The sequence below is a fragment of the Rhincodon typus genome, chromosome 1 (genome assembly GCF_021869965.1).
Source record: "Rhincodon typus isolate 14 chromosome 1, sRhiTyp1.1, whole genome shotgun sequence".
Lineage (NCBI taxonomy): Eukaryota > Metazoa > Chordata > Chondrichthyes > Orectolobiformes > Rhincodontidae > Rhincodon > Rhincodon typus.
The window spans coordinates 175,366,194-175,378,989 of NC_063332.1; positions in this window are offsets into that span (position 1 = coordinate 175,366,194).

Consider the following 12,796-nt stretch of genomic DNA (forward strand, 5'->3'; position numbering starts at 1 on the left):
GGGTGTCACTGTCTGGGCCAGTGTTTATTCCCCATCCCTCGCTGCCCTTGAGAAGGTGGGGGTGAGCTGCCTTCTTGAACCGCTGCAGTCCATGTGCTGTGGGTTGACCCACAATTCCCTTAGGGAGGGAATTCTAGGATTTTGACCCAGTGACAGTGAAGGAACGGCTATATTTCCAAGTGGGGATGATGAGTGGCTTAGAGGGGAACTTGCAGGGTGTGGTGTTCCCATGTATCTGCTGCCCTTGTCCTTCCAGATGGAAGTGTTCATGGGTTTGGAAGGTGCTGTCTGAGGATCTTTGGTGAATTTCTGTAGTGCATCTTGTAGATAGTACACACTGCTGCTACTGAGCGTCGGTGGTGGAGGGAGTGAATGTTTGTGGATGTGATGCCAATCAAGCAGGTGCTTTGTCCTGGATGGTGTCAAGCTTCTGGAGCTGCACCCATCCAGGCAAGTGGGGAGTATTCCATCACACTCCTGACTTGTGCCTTGTAAATGGTGGACAGGTTCTGGTGGAGTCAGGAGGTGAGTTATGCATGACCACCTTACAGGCATGTAGGATGGAACTTAATGCCATCTGCCTGTGGAGTGTTTGGTGAAGAAACAATCAGGAAGGTGCCAGGTGAGGACCCACCACATTCCTGTCTCCATCCTAACTAGGTGGGCCTCATAGAATATGAGTTCCCTGATTGGGGCTGTTAATCTGCTTCAATCAGGGAGCCCTGGCTGACAGATATAAACAGGAGTGTCAGAGGTTCAGTTCATTCTGAGAGCTGGCTCTGAGGAAGGACTGTCCACAGGATACCAGCCTCTGTGGTGTTATCTTATTAACCTTATTGATAGGCTCCTTCCTCCACATTCCCCCCCCTCCGCAGCCTGAAATCTTACCTACAGCACATGGACTGCAACAGTTCAAGCAGCTCACCCCCACCTTCTAAAGGGGCAACCAGGGATGGCCAATACATGCTGGACCAGCCAGTGACATCTGTATCCCGAGAATGATTCATGTTCAATTTATTTTAATGTCTGCAAGACTTTTAGTCTCTAATCAAGTCAGAATGGAAATCATTTCGATTATGATTGAGTACAGTTGGGAGATGCTACAATAGAGAATGTATTTACATCAATCTGCAACGAATGAAGCTTATTTGATCATTAATCTTTCTGTTTGTAAATCGAGTTCTGTAATGAGATATCAACATAATTGGAAGCATGTCTGACAGCATGTATTTCTATCTGTTGATGACCAAGTTTCAGAGTGTTCTTTGTGAAGTTTAAATTACAAACTGTGCAGACTGTGGACTCCATAGTTCATTAGATAATGGGAGAAGGCCATTCCATCCTTCTAGCAACGTCACTGTTCACTAAAGGTTGTCATAGATGTTCAACATCAACTTGAGTTTCCAATATGGTTAGACAGGAAATGACTCATGGTCATTGTTTGGCATTTGTGTGGCAAGAATGTTATAGATTCATAGAGTCATACAGATGTAGAGGATGGAAACAGATCCTTTGGTCCAACCTGTCCTTGTGACCAGATATCCTAAATTACTCTAGTCTCATTTGCTAGCATTTGGCCTATATTTCTCTAAACCCTTCCTATTTATGTACATGTTGTCAATGTTACTTGCTCCTTAATCAGCCCAAGCCTGGACATTGCCCAGATCTTGTTGCATTTGAATATGGACTGCTTCAGTATCTGAGAAGTCATGAATGGTGCTGAACATTGTGTAATTATCAGTGAACCCTGACTCTGACTTTATAATAGAGGGAAGGTCATTGATGAAGCAGCTGAAGATGGTTGGGCCAAGGACACTACCCTGAGGAACTCCTGCAGAGATGTCCTGGAGCTGAGATGATTGAGCTGCAACAACCACAACCATTTTCCTATATGCCAGGTAGACTCCGACCAGCAGAGAGTTTGCCCCTTGATACCCATTGATTCCAGTTTTACTGGAGCTCCTTGATGCCACACTCGGTCGAATGCAGCCCTAATGTCAAGGGCTGTCACTCTGACCTCACCGTCTGGAATTCAGCTCTTTTGTCCATGTTCAAAACGAGTCTGTAATGAGCTTGAGTTATTCGGTGGAATTGAAAAGAGGTATTGATGAGCAGTGAGAGCTGCTTGATAGCACTGTCAATGAGACCATTCATCGTCACAGTGAACCACTTGCGAGCCATACCTTCAGTAGGAACAATCACTTTATATGTCAAGAAGAAAATCAATGGTACACTGAAAAAGGAGTTACAATGAATGCTATTATATGCCTTTACTTTATATATACCTTTTGACAAAGACATGACATTTTCCATTAGCTGAAATTTTGGAATATGATTTTGTTGCTGTAAGGAACTTACAGGAGTGAGACCCACTGGAAGGGGCTGCAGTGAGCTGACACAGACACTACTGTTCCAATAGTCCCTTTCATGTTATTTCTTTCATCGCTGAATACCCCAGTATTATTGTGTGATTCTGATTAAATCTCTCAGTTACAGTTTAAACAAATCTGATAACAGTCTGAGATTAAACACAAGAATTGTCCATAATGAGGGAACATTAGAATATATTATCTGTAAAAATAATGGGTCTGTAATTTTTGTGCCAATTTTCTGCTAACTTCACTGGTCTGGCCTCTTGCCTCAGCCTCACAAAGCAGCTGACTGCTGATACAGTTAGGAACCCAGCAGGAAAACAGAAAACAAAATCTCTGTTTATCGATACCATCACAGAGCAGTGCTGTGTTCTGTGCCTGAGAACATTGTCTACTCCCATATCCGAGATATCGCACAATGGCCAGTGTTGGATCTTTTATCTCAAGGCCTGAGTCCCATCTGCTAAGTGTTCCCTCCAAGTATCTGTTAGAAAAGGAACAGTTCTTTAATCGCAAGACATAAATAATTCATGGTTGCTGTGGATGTGTGTTGCCAATGTGTGAGAGCAGCTTCTCGAACCTGTCAAAACTGGAAAATATTCTTCCGGAGGTTTTGAAAACATGAAATGGCAGTGGGCAGTTAAAACGGGTTTGCTTTCTTCCTTCGCCTGCTCTTTGGGTGAGACATCAAAGTGAGGCTGTGTCTGCCCCAAGGGGTGAATGTTACAAAGAACAACACAGAATCTCATCTGGGTGGCCACGCCAACATTTGTTCCTCAAGTAACCTCACTGTCACTGATTATCCAATCATACCTACAGCTTCATTCTGGAAAATGTGACGTGGCTTTCCCCAACTTGGAACTGTGACTAAATGTCAAAAGCACTTCATTGCTTGTAAAGCACTTTGTTTTATTCACTCATAGATGTGGGCATGGCTACTCCAGCATTTACTGCCCATCCCTAATTACCCCCTTTGAGAAGATGCTGGTGAGCTGCTGCCTTGAACCATAGGTAGACCCACAATGGGATCTCTTTGTGAGACCCTGAGGTCATCAAAAGTGCAGTGCATTGTAAAGCATTTGGTCACTCTTTCTGCTCGTGGGGTCTTTAGCCACGTTTCATTCTGAAGATAGATTTGGAAGCAGTTGCTTGAAATACAAACCCCAGGAAATTTTTATAACCTCAGGCTTTATTTGTTAGGGCAGAGTACAGCAGCTAGGTTCTTTTGGTTTTTATTACAGCAACTGGGTTTGTATTTGTTTGGTTATGAAGGAGCCGTTTAATTGGGGTGTTTAAGGGGATTATAGAGATTTGATAGAGCGCCACTATTACCTTCAGTGGGAAGTGTCCCGGATAAAGGGACTGAATTTCACAATTAGAACCAGGATGGACAGGGCCAATATCGAGGGGCCCTCCCTCACACAAAGGGAGTGGTGGAAATCTGGAACTCTCTCCCAAAACTCTGCAGAGGCTGGAAGTCAATTGAATCTGTTGAAACGGAGATTGACCTGAGTTTTGGGAAGAATAAGGATCATGAAACCATGGTAGGTGGATGTGGTGAACGTATGTCCTGACCCAAGGATTAATTGAAGAATGGAGCACATAAGGATGGAGCTTCTAAAAGCAGCATGTGCTCAATATCAAATTTATTATAAGTGAGATTAAAAATAATAAATGTATAACAGGATTTTAAATCAGTGCTCTGGTTCCTGTGCTAACTCATTATGTGGTTTGTTGTTTGCTTGAGTTATAACTCAGCAGATGTAAATGCCTGTTTAATGCCAGCCTGATATTATACAATTATATTTTTTGGCTCCATGGTACAGCTTGCAGCTGGGAAGCATAAGAAAGGGGAAAGAAATGATCTGCATTTATATTGTGCCTTTCACAACCCCAGGTGTCTGAAAGATCACTGGGTCAAAATCCTGGAATTCCCTCCCTAACAGCATGGGTGGGTCTACCTACAGCACATGGACTGCAGTGGTTCAAGAAGGCAGCTCAGCACCACCTTCTCAAGGGGGCAACTAGGGATGGGCAATAAATGCTGACCCAGACAGTGGATGTACTGTTGTAATGGAGGAAACTTGGAAGACTATCTGTGCACATCAAGCTCCCAAAACCAGCAATGGGATGGTGACCAGGTTCAGTTTGTGGTTTTGGTTGAGTGAGGAGTATCAGTCAGGACACTAGGAGGAAGACTCCTGCTCGTCTTCAGAATAGTGCCACATATCCTGCTGAGAAGACAGATAGACAGATCTCAGTTTCTTGGCTCAGATTGTACCTCTGAGCCTGTCGCTGATCCTCAGGACAGCACTGCAGTGTCATCCTCAATTACTGTGCTCGGTCTCTGCTGTGGAGCATGAACATAGAGCTTTTGGACTCTGAGGTGGACAGTGAGGGTTGGGCAGCGCCTCCAGGAGCTGTGCCAAGTTTCTGAAAGTTTGGGGAAGCTAGTCAAACAACTTAACAGTAGAAGTATCATCTGAGACATTCAATGTCATGAAATATGGGGGGGATAGTGGTAAAGGAGAATGGTCCCCCCCGACAATAGTGGAACTGACAGTCTGTGATCTGTACAGCGAAAGGACATCCCGAACAGAATAATCATGATAGAAACATGCCGTGGTAATTGACAGTGGGGATAGTTAACAAAATGTAACACCAAACTACATCTTCAATTCTCTGGTCTGGTACTTTTTCTTTATTCATTCACAGGATGAGGGCATCGCTGGCCAGGCAGCATTTATTGCCCATCCCGAATTGCCCAGAGGGCAGTTAAGAGTCAACCACATTCCTGTGGGTCTGGAGTCACATGTAGGCCAGACCAGGTAAGGATGGCAGTTTCCTTCCCTAAAGAACATTACTGAACCAGGTGGGTTTTTCCCCAACAATTGACAATGGATTCATGGTCATCATTAGATTGTTAATTCCAGATATTTATTGAATGCAAATTCCACCATCTGCCATGGTGGGATTCAAACCCAGGTCCCCAGAACATTACCTGGGTCGCTGGATTAACAGTCCATCGCCTACCCCTTAATCATCTAAAGGGGACGCGATGGCACTAATCATCATGATCTCCACCAGACAAGGAGCAGCTCCCAAATCCATCCCAGCTGATTGAATCCTGTGCCATTGATACTGATCAGACCCTACAAGGAGTGCACATTGTTCCAGCACATTGTAGCCTGGTGCTGGGGTCTTCAATATTCTTCCCAACACAGGGCTGAGCCAGGAATTTCTCCTGCTCTCACTGCCTGTCAGTGGGGTGTAATCACCCTGCCTGATCACAATCCCACCTTCCTGGACCATCAGACCTGGGGTGAGACTTTAACCTGGAGCTTCTGTCTCAGAGGCAGGAACACCACCCACTGTACCACATGACCTCTTATTGCCAAGCTGCAGAAGGTGAGATATCAAGATGAGTGGTCTGAATCTTGATCAAAGAGATGTGGAGAAGGGGAAAGGAAAAGGGAGAGTGGCGGGGGGAGAGAATGCCAGAGCTTAGTGCCCAGGCAGCTGGAACAACTAAAATCTAGGATGTGTCAGAAACCAGAACTAGAGGAGGACTGAAATCCCAGAGGAGATTACAGAGATAGGGAGGGGCACAATGAGGGAAGGAGATGGAAACTGGGATGATACAGTATGGGTCAGCAAACACAAAGGTACAGAAAGGTGACTTGCTTTTAGGTAGCGAGTGGCTGTGATCTGCATGAGCTGCCAGAGAGGGCAGTGGAAGCTGGTTCAATGGGAGCTTTCAAAGGGGAATTGGATAAGTGCTGAAAGAGGAAAATGTTTAGGGCCAAGGTGAAAGAACAGGGGCAGTGGGACAATTGGATAGTTCTTCAAACAGATGATATGGGTTTTGACAGGCCATATAGACTCCTGCACAGTATGATGCTCAGATCCACACTCAGTGTATAGTATAACACACTGCAAAGGAATACCTTCATCTGTGTACATAACTCACTAAAGGAAACCTGAGTCTGCAAGATTCTAGAAACATTAGAATTAAACTGAAATCCCTATTGGCTAATTATAAACCTAATCCTGATTAAAATGCTTCATTCATTATCCCCTTTCAGGCTTCTCTCCGGTAACCACAGTTTTAGTGAAGTGCTTGATTGGTGATCGGAGTGATGGTTCAGTAATGAATAAATGACAGTTTGGGTGTTATTTGTTGTTGAGGGTTGTGTTTTGTGGAAAGACAGAGTGATAATGAGGTTAATTTCATGATGCTGTCTGATCTGCCTTCAGCCCCATCAGTTATGTTTAATTAAGTGAAGCAGTGCAGCAGTTGTATTAAATGAAAGCAGATGTACTCATTTGAAAACTTCCAACAATCAGCTCTTCACAACCCAGGGCCAGAGAGACCTGTTCCTCAACCACTGACAGCTGTTGATGGTGTGGTTTGCTCTATTTGAAGTAAATGGGACAAACATTTGAATCAATTGATTGATACTCGTTCTAATTTTCAAAAGTTATGGACGATAAGCTCTGTACATAATCTGGATCATGTAAGACGGGCTAATAATTGAGGGGTCTGGTATATTCTCTGTAAGGTACAATCTAGCAAGCCTTACTGTGTCAAACCGTTGTCTGAATAATTTAATTCAGTTTAATTTAAGTCAATTCAATCAGTACCTTTATTTCTAAATGCACAACAAGTACTGATAAGAAGGAAGCTTCTTCAGGAGGCAGATGCAGACTTGAACTTCTGACAGTCCCTCATGTAGCGATTGTAACGAGGTCAGCCAGGTGTATCCATACATTATGAGTTCCCTGATTGGGGCTGTTAGCCTGGTCCAATTAGGGAGCCCTGGCTGACAGATATAAACAGGAGTGTCAGAGGTTCTGTTCATTCTGAGAGCTGGCTCTGAGGGAGCTGGATCAGTGTCAAGGACTCTCCACGTGTAAATAAAGGGGGACTTGGTGATGGGACCCTGGCCTCTGTGGAGTTATTTCACCTGCAAACGGCTGAGCCACATGCGAGGCCTGTTAAAAGATGGGGCCGGGGGCAGGTCAACTGGGGAGTGGGAAAGATAGGTGCAGCTAAGGTAGTGGATAGAACAGTTTCAGTGCAGATGCAGGAGATGGAATTGTTCCTTTTTTGTTTGTGTGTGATACGTGGGCATCGTTGCTGAGCCAGTGTTTATTACCCATCCCTAGTTGCCCCCTTGAGAAGGTGGGGGTGAGCTGCCTTCTTGAACCACTGCAGTCCATGTGCTGTAGGTTGACCCACATGTCCCTTAGGGAGGGAATTCCCGGATTTTGACCTGGCGACACTGACGGAACGGCGATATATTTCCAAGTCAGGATGGTGAGTGACTTGGAGGGGAACTTGCTGGGGGTGGTGTTCCCATGTATCTGCTGCCCTTGTCCTTCTAGATGGAAGTGGTCGTGGGTTTGGAAGGTGCAATCCACCTTCTCCCATTACCACCCACCCTCCAAAAAAAAAGAGCTGTTGTATATAAACTAATCTACACTCCCAACACCCTATACCCAGCAGCTACCTACTGTACCCACTGCAAACTCTCATTGACAATATTTAGCACCTTCATTGGAGGATATCATTGTCATATCAAAGGTGTTGAGTTCTCTTTCACCCAAGGTTTTGTAAATATGCAAAGGCATTTTACAACATCTGATGGAACAACACTGGAGTGTTGGAAAATTTGTTATGTCAACAAGACTGTCTAAATGTCATTCCCCTGTACTAACCTTCGATCCCAGACTTCCCCTATAGAACTGTATCAATCTCCTATACAATGCATCAAACATGGTGTGTCTTGTTTTTAGGCTTGCCAATTTTGGATTGAACACATTTTTGAAGATTTTATCCCTACACCTCGTATAACAGTCTTTACTCTTTCACTCTCCAAATCTCCCTTCTTTTATATTTACTAAATGAAAGTAGTTTAAGAATAGTTTAACAATTGTTACACTAATATTTTTCTTCTGAATTGATGACAATTAATTTTTATTACCTAAGAACATAAGAAACAGTCAGCCATTTGGCCCTGAGTCAGTTCTACCATTCAACAGGCTCATCACTGATTATTGCTTTAATTCTAACTTCTAGCACTTTCCTGATGTCTCGCATTTCACTTTTACCTCAAACATCTATCAATCTCAGCCTTAGAAAGAGCAATGACTGAAATTCCACAACTGATGGAGATCTCCAAAAAATCACTACCATTTGAATGAAGATATTTCTCCTCATCTCACTTCTCAGTGACTGTGAAACCATGTTCTAGATTTCCCAGACCAGGGGAATGTAACCTCTCACTTTCTACCTTGTCAAGCCCCCTCGGAATTTTATATATTTCAATGTCATCACCTTTTCATTCTTCTAAACCATTTCACTCGAGGGATCTCAAGGACAAGTCTGGAGGATTGGCTATCCTACAGGATTTTCTATAGCCTTTGAGAGGATTTTCTTTTTGTGAAAGATAACAGTAGGAATTTGAAGTAGCTTTTTTTGGGCTCTAAGAGAATCAGAGAGATAGGGACAGGATAGATAAGTAGACTTGAGGTAGGATCATTCATCCATGAGCTTATTGAACAAAAGAGCAAGTACAAAACGCTGCAGAGTTGACTTTAATTCCTATTTCTTACGTTCTTTCCCCTCGGATGTCAAGGGGGTATTTGGCTTAAGGAATTAACACAAAGGATATTTATTGAGGAATGTGTCAAAATATATAAGGGTGAAGAACTCAAACTGGTTTAACTTAAATTCAGAGATAGTAGGAACTGCAGATGCTGGAGAATCTGAGATAACAAGGTGTAGAGCTGGATGAACACAGCAGGCCAAGCAGGAAAGCTGACGTTTCGGGCCTAGACCCTTCTTCTAGGCCCGAAACATCAGCCTTCCTGCTCCTCTGATGCTGCCTGGCCTGCTGTGTTCATCCAGCGCTACACCTTGTTAACTTAAATTCAGGTGTGTTGGTGTCTAAAGGAGTAAAAGAACAGCAGGAGGCCATTCAGCCTCTTGAACCTGTTGCTGCCATCCACTGAGATCATGATTGGCTCGAGTTCATTGCTCCTACACAGTAACCTGCGGAATCTGATGGAGAGCTATAGTACAAGAAGCCATGCAGGAACTTATTAAGAATGATAAGAATTGTTGATTTTATGTAATGTCATTACAGAATCCAGTCGTGTTGACGGAGTTACTATGGAGCAGCTGTGTCTAACTGAGTGGTGGGACAGGCTGAAGATGAGCAATGGGGAAAGGATCACTTGGGCTTAGAAAGTGGACACTTTTCAAATTGTACCTCCAACATTGTTCTGTTGGTGACCTCGAACAGGTCCCTTTGATTCGGGCAATGGAAGAACACTTGAGTGGAGTTTCCTTAGTGTGTACTCTGCCACGGTTATTATTAGACCCTGCATTTGGCTTATAGAATAATCCTCATGACAACCAGAATACCCAACTCAACACTGCAGCTAGTATATTTCCTTATCCACTGTTCTTCCTGTAAATATCAATCTTTTTCATGAACTGAAATACCTTTCCCTTTCATCATGAACTTCTTTAGAAGCTGAAATTTCAACGTGAAGCTCTGGAGATAACACAGAGTATTAAAAAGAAGTTTATTACATTCCATAAAGTTTCACAACTATCCATCGCAACGAATCCATTAATCATGCTCGAGTGTTAGTCATTGCATGTTCTCTCTTGATACATTCATTGATTGTTCACAAGTGGCAGAGAGTAAGATATAAATATATTCCAACAGGTTTCCAACTTAATATCATTCAATTCTTTCTTATGGGCTCTGATACATTTTTATTATGAAAGACGCTGCAAAACAGTCTCAAAGACCAAACCAAGCATTTACATACTGTAACATTCTCAGTGTGAATGTGTGCTAACAGTTCTAACATGACAAATCTTCTTTCAGGGGTCACTTTATTTTTAGGGATTTTCATTCCTCTGAGAGACTGATTAGTGCGATTGATGGGAAGAAAATCAGCACCTTTAACAACCTGAGGGTGTCTCAAAATGCTTCATAGCCAATAACATGCTTCTGTAATGTAGCAGACACTCTCCACACAGCAAGATCCCACAAATCGTGATCATGCCTTAGTAACTCAGGGCAGGGGGGAAGAACTCCCTGCTCTTGTTCAAAATAATGTCACAGGATTGTTTGTACTGATCTGGGGGTGGTGGTGGTGGGGACAGGGAATTGGTTTTACCTCCCATCTGAAACTTCACAAAGTGCTGTGTCCCCCCCCAGTGCTGAGACTACCCTCAGCCCTGATGTGGAGGTGCCGGTGTTGGACTGGGGTGGACAAAGTCAGAAATCACACGACACCAGGTTATAGTCCAACAGGTTTATTTAAAAGCACAAGCTTTCGGAGTGCTGCCCCGACAAAACTGTACCTTAATATGGCTTGGGGAGGGGGTGGGGGGGAGATGTGGTTCACCCGTTTGTGATAAATTACCCGATTATCTGTTCCTAAATGATACCAGAAACTGTAAGATGTTAAATACACCAAGAATAATGTCTTAAATCCCTTCTATTTCCTCTCTGCACTACCAGATAAGTCCCTATTGTACTTGTCAGTCATGTGCAATCATTCTGCAGTCATGATAAAACCTCATTTAATATATATTCAGCGACACTTCCTGATTCCCACTTGGACTGTTTTCACTGTGAGATTATGGGTTCCTATTATTTGAATACAGCAGCGTTGAGAGCTTAGCTGGTAGTTCAAACATCATTCTCATGATTCCTGGATTATAAACTTTGGCTAATTTATCCTGCTGTCAAAATGCTCATACAGAAATCCACCCTGTATCTCATAAGGAGTTGTATGAACATGATGAGGCCATTCAGCCTTCTAACCTGTCCTACTATTCAATTAGTTGATGGCTGCACTGTATTTTAACTCAATCCACCCACCTTGACTGTATGACCTTTTGTCTAACCTTACAATCTAAATAAAGCATCATTGTAACCCATTACAAAACATCCATATCATGGAAACACTGTTGAGACCTCAGCAAGAATTTAATCAGCTGGCTTGATCAGCTCAGGCTACAGAGGTCTATAAATGCACCACTTCTGCCCTCCACCCATTAGGATTAGTTTGGACAAAGAATGGGTCCTCACCGTGTTAATTAGCCCCGAGTCAGGCAGGAAGAGGCTCCTGGTGTTAGAGAGGTGGTGTTCAAAGTCGGTTCCAACTTCCCCACAATGCGCTGAGCAGCAAACATTGGACTAGGACACTGAGGCTGTGATGAGGCTACTCGCTGTTTCAGCATCATCTTTCTGTGTGAGGGTTCCAGACCTAGGGTTGCTAACTCAGGCATGACATTTCCTTTGCAATTTCATCACATAACCTCCCACCTCAAACAGGGGAAAGTGGTAATATCACTGGATTAGCCATCCAGAACACTAGGTTGATGTCTGGGAACATTGCAGATAGTGAACATTTGAATGGTGACTATGTAACTATCTTGCTGATTGGCGTAAAAACCCATCTGGTTCACTAATGTCCTTCAGGAAATGTGCCATCCTTACCTGGTCTGGCCCACATGTGACTCCAGACCCACAGCAATGTGGTTGACTCTGAACTGCCCCCAGGGCAGTTAGAGATGGACAATAAATGCTGCCTGGCCAGCGATGCCCTCATCCTGTGAATAACTAAACATGAACGATCCCTCAGCCTCCATCAAACAGACTCTCTCCCAACTGGATTTCTCTTGGCTGTTCATCAAACAAACATTTTGAACAATCACACCACTAACCAACAAATGAAAATGTTTGATGGAAATGATTTTTTGGTGAAGTGTTTTATCGTGATTTCTGCTCCTATTAAATGAAAGATTTTTATTGTCATGTGTATTTTACAGTGAGAAAGACAATAAAATACAATGAACAACTTTCATTTGTTGCCACAAAATGGAGCCATTTTGATAGTTTAAGAATAACCAAAAATGCAAAGATATAGCTTAAAGAGAATTCCATCTACATTCGAGTTCTGAGCCAGTTCAGTGCTTCACCCAGACACAACTAACACTGGAGTTGCTGACCCTCTGGCCCCACCTTCCACCACTGGGCCAATTCTGAAGGTTAAAATACAATTTGCAAAGATTCCAGAACAATCCCGAGGGTTTGCTCACTGCAATTCATCCAGCTCCTGCCATCTGTTTCTTTGTCAAACTCAGTTATCGCCCAACCCCGTCTCGACCTGACAAACTCTCCCAAGGGCTCTCACAGGAGTCGGATAGCAGCCCCTCTCCCTGTCAACCCCTCCACACCCACCCCACACACACACCCTGCACAACGCCCCACACACACACACACAGCACACACACCCCCACCACACCCAGCACACATTCTCCCCCACCACACACCCCCCCCACACACACCCTGCACAACGCCCCACACACACACACAGCACACACCCCC